Genomic DNA, 10,251 nt, shown 5'->3' on the forward strand with positions numbered 1-10,251 from the left:
TCTATGTTGGGGAAAATAAGCTACATAGAAGAAGAAAGAGAAGAAGCAAGAAGAGAAGAAGAAGGATAACATACCATTATCGTCATCACGACGGTGAAGCATGGTGGCTCTGGCTTGTTTCACCTGGAGAAGGCTGCCCTCGAGAAGGATCCACTGTAGAAGGGTCGTGCGATGCGTTTCGAGAGATATTCTGCACCAAACATCGTTTTTAATGTGACGTTAGCTTGAGGACACTCTTAAGATCACTGCATTGAAATGAAACTCACCGTCCCCGCCATGTTAATGACTCGCATCGCCGGAGGGACTTGGTCGGTCTTCTCGCACATAGACTGTACATTTGGTTTCGACAAGTCAAACTTTTTAGTTATTAATGAAACGAACATTAAAATGCAATATTTGAAATAATATGAAAAAGAAACTTACCACGAAGAGCTCGTATATGGCCCTGTTAGACGCATCATTCCTTGCCCTCTCCGCCTCCACCAATGCAGTCGTCCTCTCCTCCAGGTCCTTCATCTCCTTATCCTTCTCCGCCAAAACCGCCTGCATTGCCTCTCTTTGTGTCAGAATAGCAGCCTGCAACACAACTCATTGTTAGCATTGTAATCATATTGGTTCCAACGCACAACATAATGCGGAAAGATAGTTGAGTCCATTAAACTAACCTCGATGGCGAGCTCGACTGGCCGTGGACGAGGTGTTATCTCAGGACAGGAGCTTGTTTGGCGTGCCTTTATCTGCCGGAGAGTGCTAGGACAACGTATAAGGCCGTCTCCAATGGCGATCGAGCCGTGGGGCCTCCCGTTGCCAGCTATCATCACCAGCTCTGGATCAATAGGCCCCTCGCTCGGGTTAAAGTCCTCCCCTTTCCTCGCCTTCCCATGATCTCTGTACTTCACGAGCTTGTGGTGGGAGGAGATGTTGGTGAAGTTTTCTGGATGCTCGAGGTCAGACTCAGAGAATGCCTTGACCTTCTTCTACGAGGCAGTATGGGCCATCGCATGCAGGTCGTACATCTGTGGCACCTCCGTCTTATTGTGACGCGCCTAAAAGAGAGAGAGAGAGGAAAATTGTATTAGTAAAGGGCTCAAGATAGCATTAAGAATGAATTGCATGAGGCATGAAGCAAACCACATACCCAGTTCTCGCCAAATTGGATTAAGTTGACGCTCCCTTGATGGTGTGGCACACCAACCATTTTGCCACGCCTCTCCTTGGCGTTGTTGTGGCTGGCCTCCCATGTTTTGGAGCACCACTGATCCACCAGGGCCTTCCAACAATCCATCTTCTCCACACACCATCTCGGGGGCACCTAAGTTAATAAAGAGAAATTTGAGTGCGTAAGAACCAAATCAAGGAAACTAACTACAAAGTCTTAGTAATATGTAATTACCTTCATGTAATGCTCCTTCTCCATCTTAGAATTACGACACTTCTCCTTGTCCTTCCTAATACGCCGCGAGGCATAGTAGTCTCGAACAACCTGCACCCGAGCCTCGTGTCGAAAGTTTTGAAGTAGGCGGCGACATTCGGTTTTGATAACCTTTGACACGTCCTCCTCCTATCCCTCCTCACACCTGTAGTAGGTCTGCAAACGAGACAACACCAATTAGTACAATAACTAGCTATGGTTGATTTATAATTGTGTAAAGGAGAAATTACCTAGAACTGTCGGATCACCATGTCGGCCCTCGTGTGGCACAAAACACCGTCGATCTCCACCTCCGGCGGGTCCGGGGCACCCAAGTAGTGCTCCCAGGTCATTCCTACCTCTCGCTCCCGACCGGGCAACGTAACAAAACCTGGGAAGTTTTGATGGCAAATCACACCAAGGACGCTGTTGGGCTTGCAGACACCCTTGGCAACAATCCAACCCCTGCAGTATGACAAATTAAAGCCAAAATATTAGATATTTGAGAAAAAGTGAAGGCAAAAGGTTACATAAGAGTAAATTAATTTACTTGTCCCCATTTGGCTTAATCGACCACCTTTGGTCGCGGGTCGCCGGCACGAGCGGGAACCTCGAACTACCACGCTGGTAGACGGTAGTCCCCTCACCCAGCTCCTCGTCGCTATCAGCATGGCCACTTGGCTCAGCGCAGGTATCCCAAAGGGTCTCTGGGGACGTACCCTCATCCCTGCTTTGCTCCGAAGTTGCCTAGAACGAAGCCTCTGGGACACGAGTCTCGTGGGTTGACGGCTCGTCGACCTGAGGTTCTTCGACCCGAGGCTCGTCGACCTGAGGCTCGTGAACCGGAGACCGTGTATCCTCCACCTCACACGAATCCACCCTAGAAGTCCTGTGCTCAGGTGAATCAACTTGGGGTGGCGACGAGGAAGGCGTGGCAGCCACCGCCCTACTTCTCCCGCGGCCACGTGTACCTTTAGTACAACATAAATACCAACATGAGTAATAAAATGTATATAAATACCGACATGCCTACAACATAAATACCAACATGAGGACAACATAAATACCAACATGAGTAATACCTTTAGTACCTCTTAGCTTCGCGGGGGGTCGACCTCCTCTCACGGGGGCCGCGAGAGTCGAAGAAGCGGCCACTCCATGCAGAGTAGAGAGCAACGGTCTCCGAAGAGGCGAGGTAGGAATGGAAGTACCCATTCCACCACCCGCCGACGAAGAAGGAGCCGCAGAGTGCTTTCGATCCTTTCCCACCATCTTTCAACACCTGTCATGACAAAGAGTAAATGAAATTAGTACAACTTAAATACTAACATGAGTAATAAAATGTATATAATTTAAGTGTATCATCATCATAAATACCAACATGACTAATAAAAATTGAATACCTAACATGAAATCAAAATATATATATAGTAATAGTTGAATACCTGATATGAACTAATAACAATCGTGCCTCTATATATGCTTCGGGGTCAATAAATGCATCATGATTATCACTATCATCAATAAATGCATCATCATCATCACTACCAGGAAGAATATGTGGAAGGACACCATTATGTAATCGGTCAAGAAGTGACAGGTCATCCGCAGCAGTAACCTCTTCTTCTTCCAGCTCTTCCTGTTCGGGCTCAGGGGTTAAGACGGATTCACTGTCTCTGTCTACTTCAATGGTCTGGGGTGAAGTAGAGAGGTTCTTGAAACGTTTCTTGGACATACTTGTTTCTTGGAAGAATTCTCCTTCATATGTGTCTGGGTTAATATGAGGTTCGTAATCCTCTTCATTGAGGGTAGGTGGTCTAAAATGTGGTGGCACTTCATAAACGACATCCCAACCTTTGAGATTTGGATCAGTTTGGCAGGCCCACGGTAGATAGATAACTTGTGTTGCCTGTTGAGTCGTAATATAGACATCGGGAACATCTAAGTGGGTGTTTTGGTCAATTTCGACTAGTCCTATATGTTCATGAGTCCTTCTAGTCTCCCTCAGCTCAAACCAATTACTTTTGAAGACTACGACGGTCGGTGGGTTTTCACCATAGAATAGAAGTTCATAAATTGCTTCAACTCTTCCATAATACTCGGTCCCTCCTTCGTCGATAGCAGAGACAGAACAATTTGTAGTCTTTAGGTCGGGCATAGATAGATCTTTGCCAAAGGTACGAAAGTGATACCTGTTGATGTTGTATTTGTCAAATGAACGGACCTTATAGTCAAAACCATTAGCGAATTCTCTCAACTCGGTGTCCATAGACTCTGCATCAGCCTACAAGTTTAATACGAAAGAATGGATGCATTAGCCGCAAATTAGACCAAGAAATCAAATGGGCCATTAATGGTAGTTAATTACCCTTTGTTTGAACCAAGAGATGAAACCGGGATAGTCGCCTCCATGCTTTGAGAGAAGCTCATACTCTTCGACGGAATCCTTTTCGAGGACCGCTCCATCCAAGAATTCGGCGACGTATCGACTATATCAAATATCCGGGAATAAGAGTAGTTGAAAGGAATTAGAAGTTGCGGAACAATAATTTACCGAGAACTTACTCGATGTATGGCCGCACTTCTGTTAGGTTGGTGAAGATATACAATGAAATGGTCCGCCATTCCTCGACATCCAATGATTTCCCTTTCGAAGCACCGGATGGTGCAAGCTTCCCTTTGAATAGGATGAGGTTGGATCGAACTTTTCTTGAATCGCCATCATTGTACCGAGGCTTCGGGTTATGCAAATGATGATTTTTGGCTTCGTAGTGTGCTGTCATGAAGTTTGCCGCCTCCTTAGTAATGAATTCCTCGCACATCGATGCTTCAATTCTACGTTTATTTTTACACTTAGCTCGAAGCGTCTTCTGCATCCTCTCAGTTGAGTAGTACCACGATTTTGAACGGCCCCCGCATTCTTGCCTCGGTCGGAGATGCAAAATCAAATGCTGCATTGGATTAAAGAAGCCCGGTGGAAAGATCTTTTCTAATTTGCAGATCAACTCTACCGCTAAATCTTCCATTTCATCTAGCACGCCACGCGATAGTTCTTATGCACAAAGAGAAGAGAAGAAATAGCTCAGCTCTGCCAGTACTAGCCATTCTTCCTCAGGGATAAAGCCACACAACATCACCGACATTACCCGCTTAATCCATATGTGCCAATCATGACTCTTGAGACCAAATATTTTCAATTTCTCAAGACTCGCTCCCCTCTTTAGATTCGCAGCATACCCATCGGGGAACATCAACCGCATTTTCACCCAGAATAGCATTTCCCTCATAGTTGGCCTTTCAAGATTGAACCATGCCTTTGGCTTCTCCATGCTTTGCTTTCCTTTCCATTGTCGCAAGTTTTGTAACGGTCTATCACATAGAGCCTCCAGGTCGATTCTAGCCTTAGGATTATCTTTTGACTTCCCCTCTATGCCGAACAATGTACCAAAAATGGCCTCCGCAATATTCTTTTCAGTGTGCATCACGTCGATATTGTGTGGGTAAAGGAGGTCTTTGAAGTAAGGCAGATCCCATAAGCATGATTTGTGAGTCCAGGCGTGTTCTGTATTATACCCTTTGAAGTATCCTGGATGCAAAGGATCATGCTCGAGAGTGTTTAACTGATCAAGGGTCTGTTGGCCTGTCAATGCAGCTGGTGCAGTGTTTTTGACAACCCTACCTTTGATGAAATTCTTCTTGTATTTTCTGAACTTATGGTGAGGATCCAGGAATTGTCTATGCATGTCGAAGCAAGAAAACTTGTGACCAGCCTGCAGCCAACGGAACTGAAGAGCTGCCTTGCATGTGGTGCACGGGAACCTTCCATGCACACACCAGCCAGCGAATAACGCAAACGCCGATAATCATGCGTCGAGTACATGTACCACACATGCATTTTGAAATTTGTTTTGGTAGCGGCGTCGTAGGTCTTGATCCCATTATCCCAGGCTTCTTGCAGCTCATCCTTAAGCGGCTGCATGTACACATTCATATTCTTCCCCGGATAGTTGGGCCCTGGAATTATCAACGTCAGGAAAATGTTCTTTCTTTTCATAATCTCTCCGGGTGGGAAATTGAGTGGAATGACAAATACATGCCAACAACTGTATTGTGCTGCCGTCATACCACACACATTGAACCCATCCGTGATGATGGCAACTCTAGGATGCCTTGAATCTTCCGATTTATCCTTAGGTAATGCATCGAAGTGCCTCCATGCAAAACCATCTGAAGTTTGTACAAGCATCTAGTTCCCATCCGCATCTAGTTCACTTCTATTGCCCAACTTGTGCCATGTCATCTATCTGGCCGTCTCTTCGACCATGAAAAGACGTTGAAGTCTTGGTACGATTGGCAACTACCGAAGAACACTAATGGGGATTTTGGTCTGATGCTTCTCACCCATACCGTTGTCTACCACAATATACCTGGAAGAATTGCAAATGGGGAAATAGTTCAAGGCCGCATACTCAAGCCTAAATAAGGCATATCCATTCTCACAGGCATGTATCTTCTCATAGGGAATCTTAAGTACACGGAGGATTTTCTCTGACTGATACATGTTTGCGGGCAATACCTGGCCTTTGGGTAGACAGAGTCCAAATATCGTCATCATCGCGTCGTAGCATTCTCTGCCTAGGTTGAATTGAGCGTTCAGGGCCATTACTTGCGCGATGGCATCCAGCTGACAAAGCTCTGTCTGCTCGTGGAGAGGACGTTTTGAAGACTCCAACATTTCATAGATGGCCTTTGCAGTTTCCTCCATCTCATCGCTCCAATACCGAGTATCATCAAAGTCTTGCACCATGTCTTCGATCCCGGCACCATGCTCATCGGTGCGACGACGAATCACCTCAGCTCTGGCACGTTGGTCAGACTCACCATGAAAAGTCCACACCGTATAATTAGGCGTAAAACCCCACTTCTATAGGTGTTTACCCATTTCAAACTCTGTCTGCTTTTTCCAGTTGTCGCAGTTGGGACAGGGGCACCATGTTTTTTGCTGGCCATTGGCAAATGCGGCTCTCACAAACCCCCTGGTTTTTGTTAACCATTCATTGGTCATGTCTTTCTGACTAGGGTGACCAGTGTACATCCAAGCACGATCACTCATGTTGCCTAGCTACCTATGGGCTCCCAAGAAATAAATATATAATTCATCATCTTTATTCATCTGCTAATCAACTTTTTCAGTTTTATTACGTCCATGCAACCTACACGCTAATAGGTAAAGATAGGTCCTAATCCCACCCGAGTATATGTAGATTGGGTTCGTTTTCCCATGCTCTGCTCCAGATGCGATGCAGAATTTCGGCAGCACCTCCCCGTTGTTCTCCTGATACACGTCTCGGCAATAAGCTGAGAGGATGTGTACCCGGAGAACAACATGGAGGCACTGACGAAATTCCGTATCGGATCCAGAGCACAACATACGGGAAAACGAACCCAATCTACATATACTCAGGCTGTCCATGGATAACGTTGGACAATTCTAAAGGATGGCGGTTATAAATATGCAAAGACATGCATATTAATAGATGTCGCCCTTTCGAACGGGAGACACATACTGATCACGCATACTCATGATTGAAGAAACCTATAGCTAGCAAGTTTCATCGGCACGAAGACCGGAATAGAGCAAATTAAGGGGGTAGGAGGAGAAGTCATTTGTGCTCACCAACAAACGCAGGGGCGAAGCTCGTCCAACGCACGTGGAGGTCATTGAACAACTGCACATTTAAATTCACATGATCAACACAAATATGATGTTTTTATAATTAACATAATCGGAAAATATGTAGCCTAACTCATAATTTACGAAACTATGACCCCCGTCGGCCTCTAGAAGGCCGAAAAGCACCTTCTCATTCAATAGTAGGCAAAAGAGGTGTCGGGGGTCAGGGCATAGTGGCGTCAAGGGTCGGTGGTGTCGGGTGTCGATGGCGTCGGGGGTCGGGGGTTAGTTGCGTCGGCGGTCGGGGGTTAGTGTCGTCGGTGGTCGAGGGTCACTGGCGTCGAGGGTTGGGGTCTTTTCGGTCAACAAGAGGCCGAACAGGTGTCGGGGGTCGGGGGTCGAGGGTTAGTGGCGTCGGGCGTCGGGGGTCGACGGTCGGGGGTCGATGGTCAGTGGCGTCGGGGGTCGAGGGTCGAGGGTCAGTGGCGTCGGGCGTTAGGGGTCGGGGGTCGAGGGTTAGTGCCGGGGTTCCTTTTTCCTCTTCTTTCTTCTTCTGCTCTCTCTTCTTCTTCTTCTTCTTGATCATCTTGTTCTTCTTCTTCTTTATCTTTTTTCTCCTCCTCCTCCTCCTTCTGTTCTTCCTTTTCTTCTTTCTTTTCTCTTTCTCCTCCTCTCCTCTTTCTTCTTCTTCTAGTTTTTTCTTCTATTATTTTCTTCTAAGTTTTTTCTTTTCTGTCTACTTTATTCTACCTAATAAACTAACCATCTATTTTAACAGAAAAAAGAAAAAAAACTAACTATCTAATTTAAAAAAACAGAAAATGTGGGTATCGGAGGCACTCACCGGAGTTGGGGACGGCCGGTGAGGGGAGGGGGCGACGCAGGGGGCAACACCCGCAGCCAGTGAGAGGAGCGGTGGCGCCGGGGGCGGGTGAGGGGAGGGGCGGCGTAGGGGCGGGTGAGGGTAGGGGGCTGCGCCGGGGGCGGGTGAGGGGAGGGGGCGGCGCTGGGGGCGGGTGAGGGGAGGGGCGGCGCAGGGGGCGACGCCCGCAGCGTGTGAGAGGAGCGGTGGCGCCGGGGGCCGGTGAGGGAAAGGGGTGGCGCCGGGGGCGGGTGAGGGGAGGGGGTGGCGCAGGAGGCGGCACTAGGGGCGGTGGAGGGTTGGCCGGCCGCCGGTGGTGCTGGAGCGAGGCGGGACATGGTGGAGAGAGAGACAATGGGAGTGGGGGTTAGTGGAGCGAGGGGAGTGGTTGACGGTCATTATAGGCTCATCCCCTTTGCCGTCCGCCCCGGACGGCAAAGGGCCCCATGGCGGACGACAAAGGCCCCGAGATGGCAAAGAGCCCCTTCCGTCGGACACGCAGGCATGGGACCCATCTCTCCTCTTTGCCGTCTGCCCTAGGTCTCTTTGCCGTCCGCTAGCAGACAACAAAGGGTTGACACATGGCAAATAGTCTGTTTGCCATCAGTCAGCCCTTTACCGTCTGCTTGATGTCAGCTGACACCAAAGAGGTTCTTTGCCATCAGCTAGCAGACGACAAAGAACTGGCTGATGGCAAAGAACTGGAATCTAGTAGTGAGGCTCTATAGTATGCTATGTTGTGTACCGCACCTGATGTGTGCCTTGCCATGAATCTATCAAGGGGTACACAAGTGATCTAGGAATGGATTACTGGACAGTGGTCAAAGTTATCCTAATTAACTAGTGGACTAAGGAATTTATCTCGATTATGGAGGCGATAAAAGAGTTAGTCGTAAAGGGTTACGTCGATGCAAGCTTTGACACTAATCCGGATGACTCGGAGTAGTAAACCAGATTCGTATAGTGGAGCAGTCATTTGGAATAGTTCCAAATGGCACGTGTTAGAAGCATCTATAGGATGACATAGAGATTTGTAAAACACACACGGATATGAAAGGTTCAAACCCGTTGACTAAAACCTCTCTCACAAGCAATACATGATCGAACCACATAACTATATGGGTGTTAGATTCATTACAATCACATACTGATGTGAACTAAATTATTGATTCTAGTGCAAGTGGGAGACTATTGGAAATATGCCCTAGAGGCAATAATAAATTCATTATGATTATATTTCCTTGTTCATGATAATCGTTAATTGTCCATGCTAGAATTGTATTGATTGGAAACTCAAATACATGTGTGGATACATAGACAACACACTGTCCCTAGTGAGCGTCTAGTTGACTAGCTCATCGATCAAAGACGTTCAAGGTTTCCTGGCCATAGACAAGTGTTGTCACTTGGTAACAGGATCACATCATTAGGAGAATGATCTGATGGACAAGACCCAAACTATGAACATAGCATATGATCATGTGAGTTTATTGCTACTATTTTCTGCATGTCAATGTATTTGTTCCTATGACTACGAGATCATGCAACTCCCGGACACCGGAGGAATACCTTGTGTTTATCAAACATCGCAATGTAACTGGGAGAGTATAAAGGTGCTCTACAGGTATCTCTGAAGGTGTCTATTCGGTTGACATGGATCAAGACTGGGATTTGTCACTCCGTGTGACGGAGAGGTATCTCGGAGCCCACTCGGTAATACAACATCACAATAAGCCATGCAAGCAATGTGACTAAGGAGTTAGTCACGGGATCTTGTATTACCGAATGAATAAAGAGACTTGGCAGTAATGAGATTGAACTAGGTATGGAGATACCGACGATCGAATCTCGGGCAAGTAACATACCGATGGACAAAGGGAACATCATACAGGATTAACTGAATCCTTGACATAGAGGTTCAACCAATAAAGATCTTCATAAAATATGTAGGAGCCAATATGGGCATCGAGGTCCCGCTATTGGTTATTGACCGGAGAGTGTCTCAGGTCATGTCTACATAGTTATCGAACCCGCATGATCTGCACACTTAAGGTTTGGTGACATTTCGGTATAGTTGAATTATTGATGTTGGTAACCTAAGGTTGTTCGGAGTCCTGAATGAGATCCTGGACATCATAAGGGTTTCCAGAATGGTCCGGAGATGAAGATTGATATATAGGAATGTTGCATTTGGCTTTCGGAAAGATTCCGGGCATTACCGGTAAAGTACCGGGAGTGACGAATGGGCTCCAGGTTTTTACCGGGAGGTGCCACTCACACGGGAGAGGACCTAATAGGCCTATC

Source organism: Hordeum vulgare, chromosome 4H, assembly GCF_904849725.1.
Source record: "Hordeum vulgare subsp. vulgare chromosome 4H, MorexV3_pseudomolecules_assembly, whole genome shotgun sequence".
NCBI classification, from domain to species: Eukaryota; Viridiplantae; Streptophyta; class Magnoliopsida; order Poales; family Poaceae; genus Hordeum; species Hordeum vulgare.